The sequence below is a fragment of the Crinia signifera genome, chromosome 19, assembly GCF_055691185.1.
Source record: "Crinia signifera chromosome 19, ASM5569118v1, whole genome shotgun sequence".
Taxonomy (NCBI): Eukaryota; Metazoa; Chordata; class Amphibia; order Anura; family Myobatrachidae; genus Crinia; species Crinia signifera.
In genome coordinates, this window is record NC_139226.1 from 66,161,856 (window position 1) to 66,173,892 (window position 12,037).

Below are 12,037 nucleotides of genomic sequence, written 5' to 3' on the forward strand. Positions count from 1 at the left end.
TAATTTTCCTTGCCTTTTGTCAAGATTAGACCATTCTTTGGATATTAAGTCCTTCATAACCTTGTGTACAGGAAAATGACAACCTTTTTTTGATCTATCTTCAAATAATATATCTTCTCCACCTTCTGGTGTAACTGGCTCTTTTACATTCATAATTTTGTATATACTGTAGCTTTCAGGATGCTTTCTACATTATCAAAGTTAAAGATTCTGGTCTCTTCTTTAATTTCTCCTTCCTCTACTGAAGTATCTTCTACTTCTACCACCAATTCTTCCGAGGATGCATTATCATCACTAAATCCAGCTTGATCCCTTGATCTTTTGTTTCCTTGTGAATCTAAGAATTCTTCTTTGGTCACAAAGGATTTTTTCATCCAATCCATGAGATCTTGTATCATTTTTGGTTGTACTGGAGCAGGTGTAGTATTAGCCTCACATATTCCACATAGAGTTTTCCCTTGGAAACTTGGAAATGCTGAATCACAGACCATACATATAGTATCTATATTCTTTTTTGTTGTCTTCTTTTTTGGGACAGTAGTACAGTAGCTTCTTTAACAGGCACACTACAAGAAAAGCCCAAAAATAAGATTTTTTTTATTTTCCTTTGAAATTCTGACTGAAAATTACATACTAACCTACCTAGCCATAGAAAAAACTTATGGAGCTTACCTCGCAGGGGCACTATCAGATCTCTGGGGGGAAGGCAAATCCAGAAGGAAGGCAATCACCTGCATAATTCATACATATAACATTAGTATTACCAATCTCTTCAATATCACATAGATAAGAATAAGATGGAAAGTTTCCATACCTTGCACCAAGTTCTGTTTGCAAATGCAGCAGGACAGCACACTGCCTCCTTTTAGCCCTCATGCAGGGCTTTAAATAGCTGCAGGCTTCAAAAAAAGGCGCCAATTCACTGTTACTCCCGTAGCATTCTGGGATATGTAGTTCTTATGGTGCTGATTTGTTTTATAAAACAAATTATACATTTCTCCTTGTATATTATTTAATTGCTGCCCATATATCTCAATAATAAAGCTAACTTAAAAGTTATCTTGTACCTGTAGCGTCTTTAAAACCAAAAAGACGCGCTCCGTCTGAAACAGCCACCAAGGATTGTGGAGCTTGTAGTTTCCGCGGCCATCCTCTGTTCAGCCGTAGCGCACTGACTTATGAATCTTGTAGTCGCCGCGTGCGCGGCGCTGGCGTCCTGGAACAAGCAGCGTTTTCCTGTGCTGTTAACTTCTTCTGCAGCATTGCTAGGTTCCAGTAAGCCGCTGTATACACCCTGAACCGACTCCTTCACGGGCACACTTTCAGGTGTGAATATTTATGGGCAGAAAACCTTTGTTTAGGTCACGCTCCCATGCTGCTCTTTCCCCTTAGTGAACCCCTGCTTTCTGAAGTAAGCTCCACTAGAAAAATAAAACAAACCTACTCTGCCTAGTCTAACTGAAAACTAGGAGACAGGAAAAAAAGAGAAGGATGAAGGGGTGGAGAGTCTATTTATGCAGGAAGGGGGAGGTCCTAGAAAAAAACAACCTGTCTATCTGAAGGGAGAGGGATGAAATCCCAAGGTCTTGGCTGCCATGGGGATAGGTAGAAGAAAGGTGTTTCACCACAGGTGATGGCAATCATACATTACCAGGGAGGACCAGGAATAGAGCATTTTCTCCCTCATGGAGAGGGTCAGGTAGGCAAGTATGGATTATACCGGGTTTAAACATACTTGCCTACCTGACCCTTACCATGAGGGAGAAAATGCTCTGTTCTTGCACTTCCCTGGTAATGTATGATTGCCATCACCTGTGGTGAAACACCTTTCTTATCAATTTACTAGCTCACCACAGGTAACAGCAATCATACATTACCAGGGAAGTCCAGGAACAGAGCATTTTCTCCCTCATGGAGAGGGTCAGGTAGGCAAGTATGAGTGGCCACCAGCAGGGGAAGTACTTAGATAGGCTTCACTTGGGTGTACCAAGATGGCCGACTGTGAAGCAATATGCACTACAGGAATGGCCGGGTCCCCAGGGACGCGCTCTGCCAGCTACTGCACAATCTACACCTCCAAGCCCGGCTGAAGACTATCCATAGTAGCGCTCCCTGGCAGCCCCACCTCCGCCCACCCACTACATCTATTTCATGCAGCACACAGTCTCTACGTGAGTAAGTGGTGGGGGCGAGGGCGGGTGTGTCACTGGGGGCTGGAAGCAGCAGCTCGCTTATTATTACAATATAGAGATGGGTCGTTCCCTAACGTAGCTGATCTTTTGGACGGATCCCATAAAAGAGTGAGTGAGTCGTCGGTCACAGAAAGGTAAACCGTCATTCTTTTACTTTCAGTTTTGTTTTTCATTACAATGCATTTGCCTGAGCTCAGCACTGCCACCTGTGGCAGTTGAGATGTACTAATTCTGGAGACTGAGTACAGTGCTGCGACTGCAAGTGAAAGAAAGAATAACAAGGCTGCTGCTAGGGATGGCCATCTTTGCAGACGCCATCGATGATTGCCATCGATGGTGATTCTGCACCCAGCCATCAATCAGTGTTTTACTCGGTCATGGAGATACAGGTTATGGATTCTGCACACAGGATCACTTGTGCCCTATATTAGGCTGGCAATTTTACTGCTATTTATTGTTTTGTATGGTGTAGCGGGGGTGCCATCCTAATCAATTGGGGGTCAGTATTCACAAAAAAGAGAAAAGAAGAAAAGACAGTTGTAGGCGGATGCACTCCTATCAAGGGAATTTGGACATTCTTATGTTTCATGAACACTTTGGTTAAAACTGTGGGAACTCCTATTATCTTAATTTATATAGTTTTGATAAGAGATGCCCACCAGCTTGCGAAATAAGAGGTTAAAAATCAGGACATACACAGACACATGTAGTGATGAAAAATAAAGATTATGTTGAAAGATTTAAAATGTGTAGGCAGATTTAATAGGAGGATGCAGATTGTGGCTTTCTTGAATAATTCCCATATAGCATGTGCCTTTGTATACACCGCTGAAAGAATGTATTTATTTATTTACAGTTTCTTATATAGCGCAGCAGATTCCGTTGTGCTTTACAATAGTAGAAAGTCATAAAACAAACTGGGTAACAACAGACAGATTTGGCGGTTAGAGGGCCCTGCTGCAAGCTTACAATCTATAGGGATATAGGAGGGAAACACAAGGACAGTCACCAGTAATAGCATAGCAGTCCCACCAAGTTACAAATCCAGAAGGGAAGCTAAATAATACATAAGTGCCTCAGAGGGTTATGCGTGTAGAACTTAAACATGATAGGCTTGCCTGAAGAGGTGAGTTTTCAGGGAACACTTGAAAGTTTGGAGGCTAGCGCAGAGTCTTATTGTGCGTGGAAGGGCATTCCATAGGATGGGAGCAGCCCAATGAAAGTCCTGTAATAGTGAATGGGAGCTAGTGATCCGTGCAGAAGAGAGAAACAGATCTTGTGCAGAGCGGAGTGGTCAAGATGGGAGATATTTTGTGATAAGTATGGAGATATAGGCTGGTGCAGTATTGTTAATAGCTTTATATGCGAGTAGAAGTGTTTTATATTGAATACGTTAAGATACAGGCAACCAATGGAGGATCTGGCAGAGCGGATCAGCAGACGATGAGCGTCTTGCAAGGAAGATCAGCCTAGCAGCAGCATTTAAAATGGATTGCAGTGGCGAGAGTCTGTTCTTGGGAAGACCAGTTAGGAGACTATTGCAATAATCAATGCGGGATATAATGAGTGCATGGATAAGAGATTTAGTAGTGTCTTGTGTGAGATACGGTCATATTTTGGATATGTTCTTTAGATGCATGTAACATGATTTGGAGACAGATTGAATGTGCGGAAGAAATTAATGATTACCTTGTTTCAATTGCCCTTAATTGACTGCACAGTATTAGGCTTTTTGCCTTTGTCTAGTTTAACAAGGGGGATATGTCACCACATACATTGTATACATTGTTGGACACATTAGTATAACATCACATTCATATCTGGCTTGTTGCCCAGATTTTAGAAAAGGCATCAGTGTATTCTTATGTGCGTGTGAAGTTATTAGTGATTCAACATGCCACTGATGACCTCTACTGGTGGTTTAATGCATGCTGCTCAATACACATGTAAGCGTAACGAATAGTACTGTTCATTAACAGTGGTGGCGTTATTATCCAGAGGTCCTGTCAGGGCCGGATTAACAATGGGCCTGATGGAGCTACAGCTCCACGCCCACTCTACAAATAGGCCCATTTTGTAGATGAGGACTGGGGCTTTCCAACAATCCCAGCCCGCATCGCTAGCCCCCCGGGAACTAGAGGATACCACTGGGCAAAGCTGGAATGTTTTCCCCATAGCATAACATGGGACCCACTAATTCTAACCCCCACCCAGTTCCAACGGCTGCCAGTTCCCCCCCCTGGCATCACAGAAGCTTGCTCGAACCCAAATCGCTGGGCCTTCAATCTGATACAAGACTGATACAAGATGGGTTAATTGGTTCCAGAGATATTGCGGGTAAACCAATTTTTTTATTTCTGAAATGTAATTTCATGGCTGTTCATGTCCTTTGAGGGCAGATTTCTCTGGAAGCAAATGGCCTAGTTTCATGGGACCAAAATTCGAAGCCCACTTAAAAGATCATCAGTATGATACTGGTCTCATGTAAATAGATCAATTGATCCTGAAGATATAGCTGGTTAAACGATACAGCCGGTTAAAGTGTGTGTGTGTGTGTGTGTGTGTGTGTGAGTGGGGGGGGGGGGGTTTCTCTCCCCTTCACACCAGAAAATGCAGGGACTAGGCTGGTGTAAAATGTGATAAAAGCTGTGTGTGTTGCTCAGTCAGCAGCAGCTGATTGTCACTCCCCAATAATAGCTAAAAAACAAAACTGTGTATGTGCCAGCGCTGGCTGAAGGATTTACAAGACGGTAGTTTAAATATATATTATTTTAATAACTAAACATATAACACATACACATATAAAATATATATACAATATCACAGTGTGCAAGTGAATTTAAATTGCATAATATCTTATTGCAATGTATGGAATGTTGATCTATATATACTGTAGATGTCCAACTGGAAATAAATGAAGAATTGGTACTTGTGTAATAGCACGGCGGCCGGCTACGCTACATTTTCAGCGTAGGCTAAGCTACGCTGTCAGCGTAGCCCAATGGCTGCCTAGCGTAGTTAGCGCAGTGACTCCGCGGCAGGCCAATGGCTGCCTAGCATAGTTAGCGTACTTAGCGTAGTGACTCCGCAGCAGCCCGGCTCTGTCCCCGGCGTCCATGGCTCTGTCCCCGGCACCCATGGCTCTGTCCCCAGCATCCATGGCAAGCCTAGTGAGCGCCTCTCACACAGCACTGGTAACCACCAGATCCCCTGTGCTGGCGGACGCCGGCGGAGAGGGGCTCCAGCTGTCTGAGCCACAGGTGCGTCTCAGATGCTCCTGCATCTCAGTAACTATTGTGGCATGGTACGGCAACCCTGCCCGTGTCCGCTTCAGGGAGACGGGGTTAGGGGGTTCGGTAGCACAAGCGTCTCCTTCACAAAGGGGGTTATGCAGACGCAAGTGTGTCTGATGCACAATAAAGGAGGAATTTGCCAGTGCTCCATGTTACATACTGGCAAATGCCTCCATTTGAAACCCACATTATCCACGCCAGCCCGAAGCGGGGGATGCTGAATGTGGAATACATGTAAAGTAATCCACGTCCCCTCGCGGGGCTCGCCACACTTTATAGGATCAACTCCACGCCAACGTGAAAAGGTTGGGAGGACACGTAACCTGTCCCCTCACCGGGCTCGCCACGCTTCGGCGTGGATAGTGGGGATGTTTCAGGAACACATTCACACCTGCCATATCATACATCTGAGACAGTAATGACGACATGTGTTAACTGGTAACTGGATTTTAGTTATTAATAATAAGAAAGAAACTCAACAAAGTAAAATAATTAACAGCGTCAGAAATAATGCAGTCGCCTCTGACTTACTAGGGTAACTGCGTAACGCTGACTGACTACGCTGGCCGCGGGAACATTACGCTGAATCTGACAGGGATGCTGACTACGCTGGCTGCGGAAACACTACGCTACTTCTAACTGATTACGCTGACTACGCTGGCCGTGCGAACACTACGCTGATTCTGACAGGGATGCTACGCCAACTACGTAATGGGCGCCGTGCTATTACACAAGTACCGAAGAATTTGTTAGCAATCCCCTGATGAATGAGTGTTGCTGGGGTATTGTATTTGTTGACGATAATGTAAGGAGAAAATAAGGATGTGAGATCTTGCGTTATTTTCACGTATCCCTTGTGTCCTCAAAAAGGGCTTTTAAATTCCCAGACTTTGCTGGAATTCTTGTGGGGTTGTAATCTTAGATACTGGAAAATTAGGAACAGATGCAGTTGTCCCATATGCGGTGTCCAGTTGGAGTAGAAAAGGTTTTTACTCCTTTCCTCAGCAGCAACAATATGGATGCTGATGCCAGTTGGGAGTAAACTCAGTGACTCAACGCGTTTCCCCAGATATACTCCGGCTTCTTCAGGAGCAAGTGATCCTGGGACCATATTCCCCGGTAACTCCGAGCATGTGTTCCCCCTTGGCAATGAGCATGTAATCCCACATGACAATGAGCATGGAACACCTGGCAATGAGCATGGAACCACTGGCAATGAGCATGAAGGTAAGCAGCACTTATGTAACATAATTTTTAATTGGCATTATGGTGTTTGGCATAATACATATTGGAAATTATGGTGTGTGGATTAACATGTAATGGGCATCATGGTGTAAATTTTTAATGCACGCCTTTGGCGTGCACTGTCCCTGTTTATGAAGCATGTTGTGATGTTGCCCCTAATCCGTTTGGTACAGTGTGTATTTTGGCTCCATCCATGTGGCCAAATGTGAATTTTGCCTTAATCTGTGTGGCATAATGTGAATTTTGACTCAATCTGTGTGCCATAGTGTGAATTTTGGCTCATTCCATGTGGCATAATGTGTAAGAGGCAAGTACAGTATAAGAGGGTTCCTATTGTGTTGCATGATATGTATAAGGGGTATATGGTGTGGTAAACTTAGGTGACCACATAAAAGGTGCTGAAATGTTGTCTACCAATTGTGTATTTCAGTATTTTTTTTTATAACTGTAATGTCGCCTCACCCCGCAAGTATCTTAGAACATCAACACCTTTGGAGGGCAGCCGGCAATATATCTCCCTGCATCCTGTCAGTGTCGGAATTTGTAATATATTATTTACTACTAGGTGATTCATCGCGCCCTACGGGCGCTCTTCACACCGGCGTAAGGGTGCGCCCCCTTAATTTGTGAACGTTTGTATTGTCGTCATAACACAGGAAAACAGGAGGCTGGGTAGTAATAGGGGTGTGTGGGCATAAGGGGGACTAAAGAGGAGGGTGGGGGACACTGTGCAGCTTCTGCCAGTGGGTGAGGGTCCAGCGTGGCAGCACAGGAGTACAGGACGGTGGCCCTGAATCAGTGTCTCCTCCTACTGGGTGGGAGTTAGGGTGCATGAGAGCAGGAGGGGGGGTTGTGGAGGTCCGTGAATCGCGGGAGGGGCGCGGGGGGGTGCCGTGAATCCAGGGAAGGGGGGTGGGTGCAGGGGGGGTCCGTGAATCACGGGAGGGGGTATGAATCGCGGGACAGGGGGTCGTGGAGGGCTGCCAATCGCAGGAGGGGGGGTGCGGAGGGTGCCGTGAATTGCGCGAGGGGGGCTCGAATCGCGCGGGGGGGGGGAATCGCGGGAGGGGGTCTGCAATTGCGGGAGGGGGTGCTGGAGGGGGGTGTAAATCGCGGGAGGGGGGGCGCGGGAGGTGCCGAGGGGGTCCGCAAATCACGGGAAGGGGCGCTATGGGGGGTTCCGTGAATCGCGGGAGGGGGCGGGGTCCGCAAATCGCGGGAGGGGGGCGCGAATTGCGGGAGCAGGGGTCGCAAATCGCAGGAAGGGGTGGCGTGAATCACGGGAGGGGGGCGGTGGTCCGCAAATTGCAGGAGGGGGGGTTGCGGGGGTCCCGCAAATCGCGGGAGGGGGGGAGGTCGCGGGGGTTCCCACGAATCGCGGGAGGGGGGTCGCGGGGGTCCGGGGTGTGCTGGCAGAGAGAGGGGGTGCGGGAGTAATGGTGGTTGAATTACCAGTCAGACGCCGGCTGTTTGTAGATGGTAGAAACACTGGGGAGGTCACTGTGGAGCAGGTTACTGTGGAGCAGCAAGTGGAGGAACGGCTTGGAGGTTTTAAGGCAGATTGTTTTAGCAGTCACTCTGGGTCAGCTGTAAGGAGTGCAAGCTGGTCACATTCCTTGATGCGTTTCTCCGCTATGTCAATAAGCAGCGGTTTCATCAGAAGGCAGATAACACAAGGTTTGTGAGCCAGGGTATTTAAAAGGCTGTCATCCAATCGTGTTTAGGTACTAATTAGTGCTTCCATGAGATGTCCATGTACAGGTTGTTCATAAACCCTTTGCGGGTTTAGATTTTAGCAGAAGCACTTGTTACTTAACTGATATAACTGATAACTATAACTGATGGTTCATCAAATTAATACTATATAAACAGTATTACACGAGGTGTGCTGCACCTCTGTTGTTCTTCTTCCCCATGCACTAGTCTCCCAAAGAGAAGAGACTACGGAGGAGAACCAACCAAAAATAGGAGAGTAACATTTATTTACAGCGCTTTTATTATTGGTGTGGAGATTCCTTTTTTTCTCTGTACCTATTTTCAGGGGGCTGGTGTAACTCTCCCTTTCCCATCACCTAAAATTCAAGCTGCTCCTAAGCGCAGACGTTTGCTCACCCACTTCTATACCACACACACCTGTAGCCTAACCTTGTCCATACCACACAAATACACACCCAGCCGCAGCCTAACCCTGTCCATGCACACACACACACCTACATAGCCTAACCCTGTTCATACAAACACACCCAGCCACAGCCTAGCCCTGTCCATGCCACACACACAGCCGTAGCCTAACCCTGTCCATACCACACACACACCTGTAGTCTAACCTTGTCCATACCACACACACACACACACACCTGTAGCCTAACCTTATCCATACCACGCACACACACCTGTAACCTAACCCTGTCCATAGACACACACACACACAACTGTAGCCTAACCTTGTCAACACCGCACACACCCAGCCGCAGCCTATCCCTGTCCATACCACACACACCTGTAGCCTAACCCTGTCTATACCACACACACACAGCCGCAGCCTAACCCTGTCCATGTACACACAAACACACCTGTAGCCTAACCCTGTCCATACACACACACACCTGAAGCCTAACCCTAGATATGAAGAAAAGAAAAATAATGTGGAGCGCTAAAAAATGGATCAATTGGATATTACAAAGTTCATTTATTAAAAATAAAAAAGACATCAATGACAATAATTAAAATGGTGTATGTGTAAAGGTTTAGACAATGAAGGTTTATACTTATATATCTGGAACACTGCTTGTTTTATCTTGCTCCCATATAAATAATAGGCTCCTTGATTCACTGGATTTTATACCCCTTGATGGTATGAAAGATGGAATACCATGCTGGATTGCGAAAATTACGCTGGAGGATGATCTTGTTCCCAATTTTTTTCTGGGGTCCTCACAATGGTGCGAAATTTGTAATCCACAGTGGGTTGGTTCACGCTAGAGGATGATCTTATTCCTGGATGTTGGAAAGGTCCTCACAATAGATGTGGAATTGGGGATCCACAGTGGGTAGGAGATGAAGTCCCATGTAAGGAGGGAGCAATCCGGGTATTGGGCAATGAGGGGTCCAAGGGTGGGCAGGTAGTGGTGAACGGCAGTGTCCAGAATGCCTTCAGGGTCCAAGTTAAAAGTAGCAAGTGCTGCCTAACATGTTTCGTCGTAACCTTGGACCCCCTCATTGCCCAATACCCGGATTGCTCCCTCCTTGCATGGGACTTCATCTCCTACCCACTGTGGATAACCAAATTCTCGGTTGACTCACGGTTCCCACTTGTATAGGCCTCCTCTTGTTTTTGCTGGAATGAATTAGGGATCAAGCGGTTATCCCAGAAGAGATTGATCCAGATGAATATCGAGGGACGTCTGTGGGTGGGTTGGACAGGTCACCGAATCAGCAAGAGTGGTGTCAGTATGCCAGTTTTAGTACAGCTCAACGCGTTTCCCCGGAAAGTTATGCATCCGGCTTCCTCAGGAGCAAGTGCTGTCCATACCAGATACACCCAGCCACAGCCTAACCCTGTCCATACCACACACACACCTATAGCCTAACCCTGTCCATACCACACACCTGTAGCTTAGCCTTGTCTATACCACACAAACACACACCCAGCCGCAGCCTAACCCTGTCCATGCACACACACACCTGTTGCCTAACCCTGTCCATGCACACACACCTGAAGCCTAACCTTGTCCATACCACACACACTCAGTCACAGCCTAACCCTGTCCATACCACACACACAAAGCCACAGCCTAACTCTGTCCATACCACACAAACACCTGTAGCCTAACCCTGTCCATACCACACACACACCTGTAACCTAACCTTGTCCATACCACACACACACACCTGTTGCATAACCTTGTCCATATCACATGCACCCAGCCACAGATTAACCCTGTCCATGCCACACACACAGACATAGCCTAACCCTGTCCATACCACACACACACACACACACACACACACACACACACACACACCTGTAGCCTAACCCTGTCCATACCAAACACACACCTGTAGCCTAACCTTGTCCATACCACACACACACACACACACACCTGTAGCCTAACCTTATCCATAACACACACAAACACACCTGTAGCCTAACCCTGTCCATACACACACACACACACACCTGTAGCCTAACCTTGTCAATACCGCACAAACCCAGCCACAGCCTATCCCTGTCCATACCACACACACCTGTAGCCTAACCCTGTCCATACCACACACACACACACACACACACACAGCCGCAGCCTAACCCTGTCCATGTACACACAAACACACCTGTAGCCTAACCCTGTCCATACACACACACACACACACACACACACACACACATCTGTAGCCTAACCCTGTCCACACACACACACACCTGTAGCTTAACACTGTCCATGAACACACACACACACACACCTGTAGCCTAACCCTGTCCACACACACACCTGTAGCCTAACCCTGTCCATACCACACACACCTGTAGCCTAACCTTATCCATACCACACAAATACACACCCAGCCGCAGCCTAACCCTGTCCATGCACACACACACCTACATAGCCTAACCCTGTTCATACAAACACACCCAGCCACAGCCTAACCATGTCCATACCACACACACCTGTAGCCTACCCCTGTCCATACCACACACACACACCTGTAGCCTAACCCTGTCCATACCACACACACACACACACACACACACCTGTAGCCTAACCTTGTCCATACAACACAGACACCTGTTGCCTAACCTTGTCCATACAACACACACCCAGCCGCAGCCTAACCCTGTCCATGCCACTCACACAGCCGTAGCCTAACCCTGTCCATACCACACACACATGTAGCCTAACCCTGTCCATGCACACACACCTGTAGCCTAACCTTGTCCATACCACACACACCCAGCCACAGCCTAACCCTGTCCATACCACACACACAGCCGCAGCCTAACTCTGTCCATACCATACACACACCTGTAGCCTAGCCCTGTCCATAACACACACACACACACACACCTGTAGCCTAACCCTGTCCATACCACACACACAAACCTGTTGTCTAACCTTGTCCATATCACACACACCCAGCCGCAGCCTAACCCTGTCCATGCCACACACATAGCCGTAGCCTAACCCTGTCCATACCACACACACACCTGTAGCCTAACCCTGTCCATACCACACACACACACCTGTAGCCTAACCTTGTCCATACCACACACACACACCTGTAGCCTAACCCTGTCCATACACACCT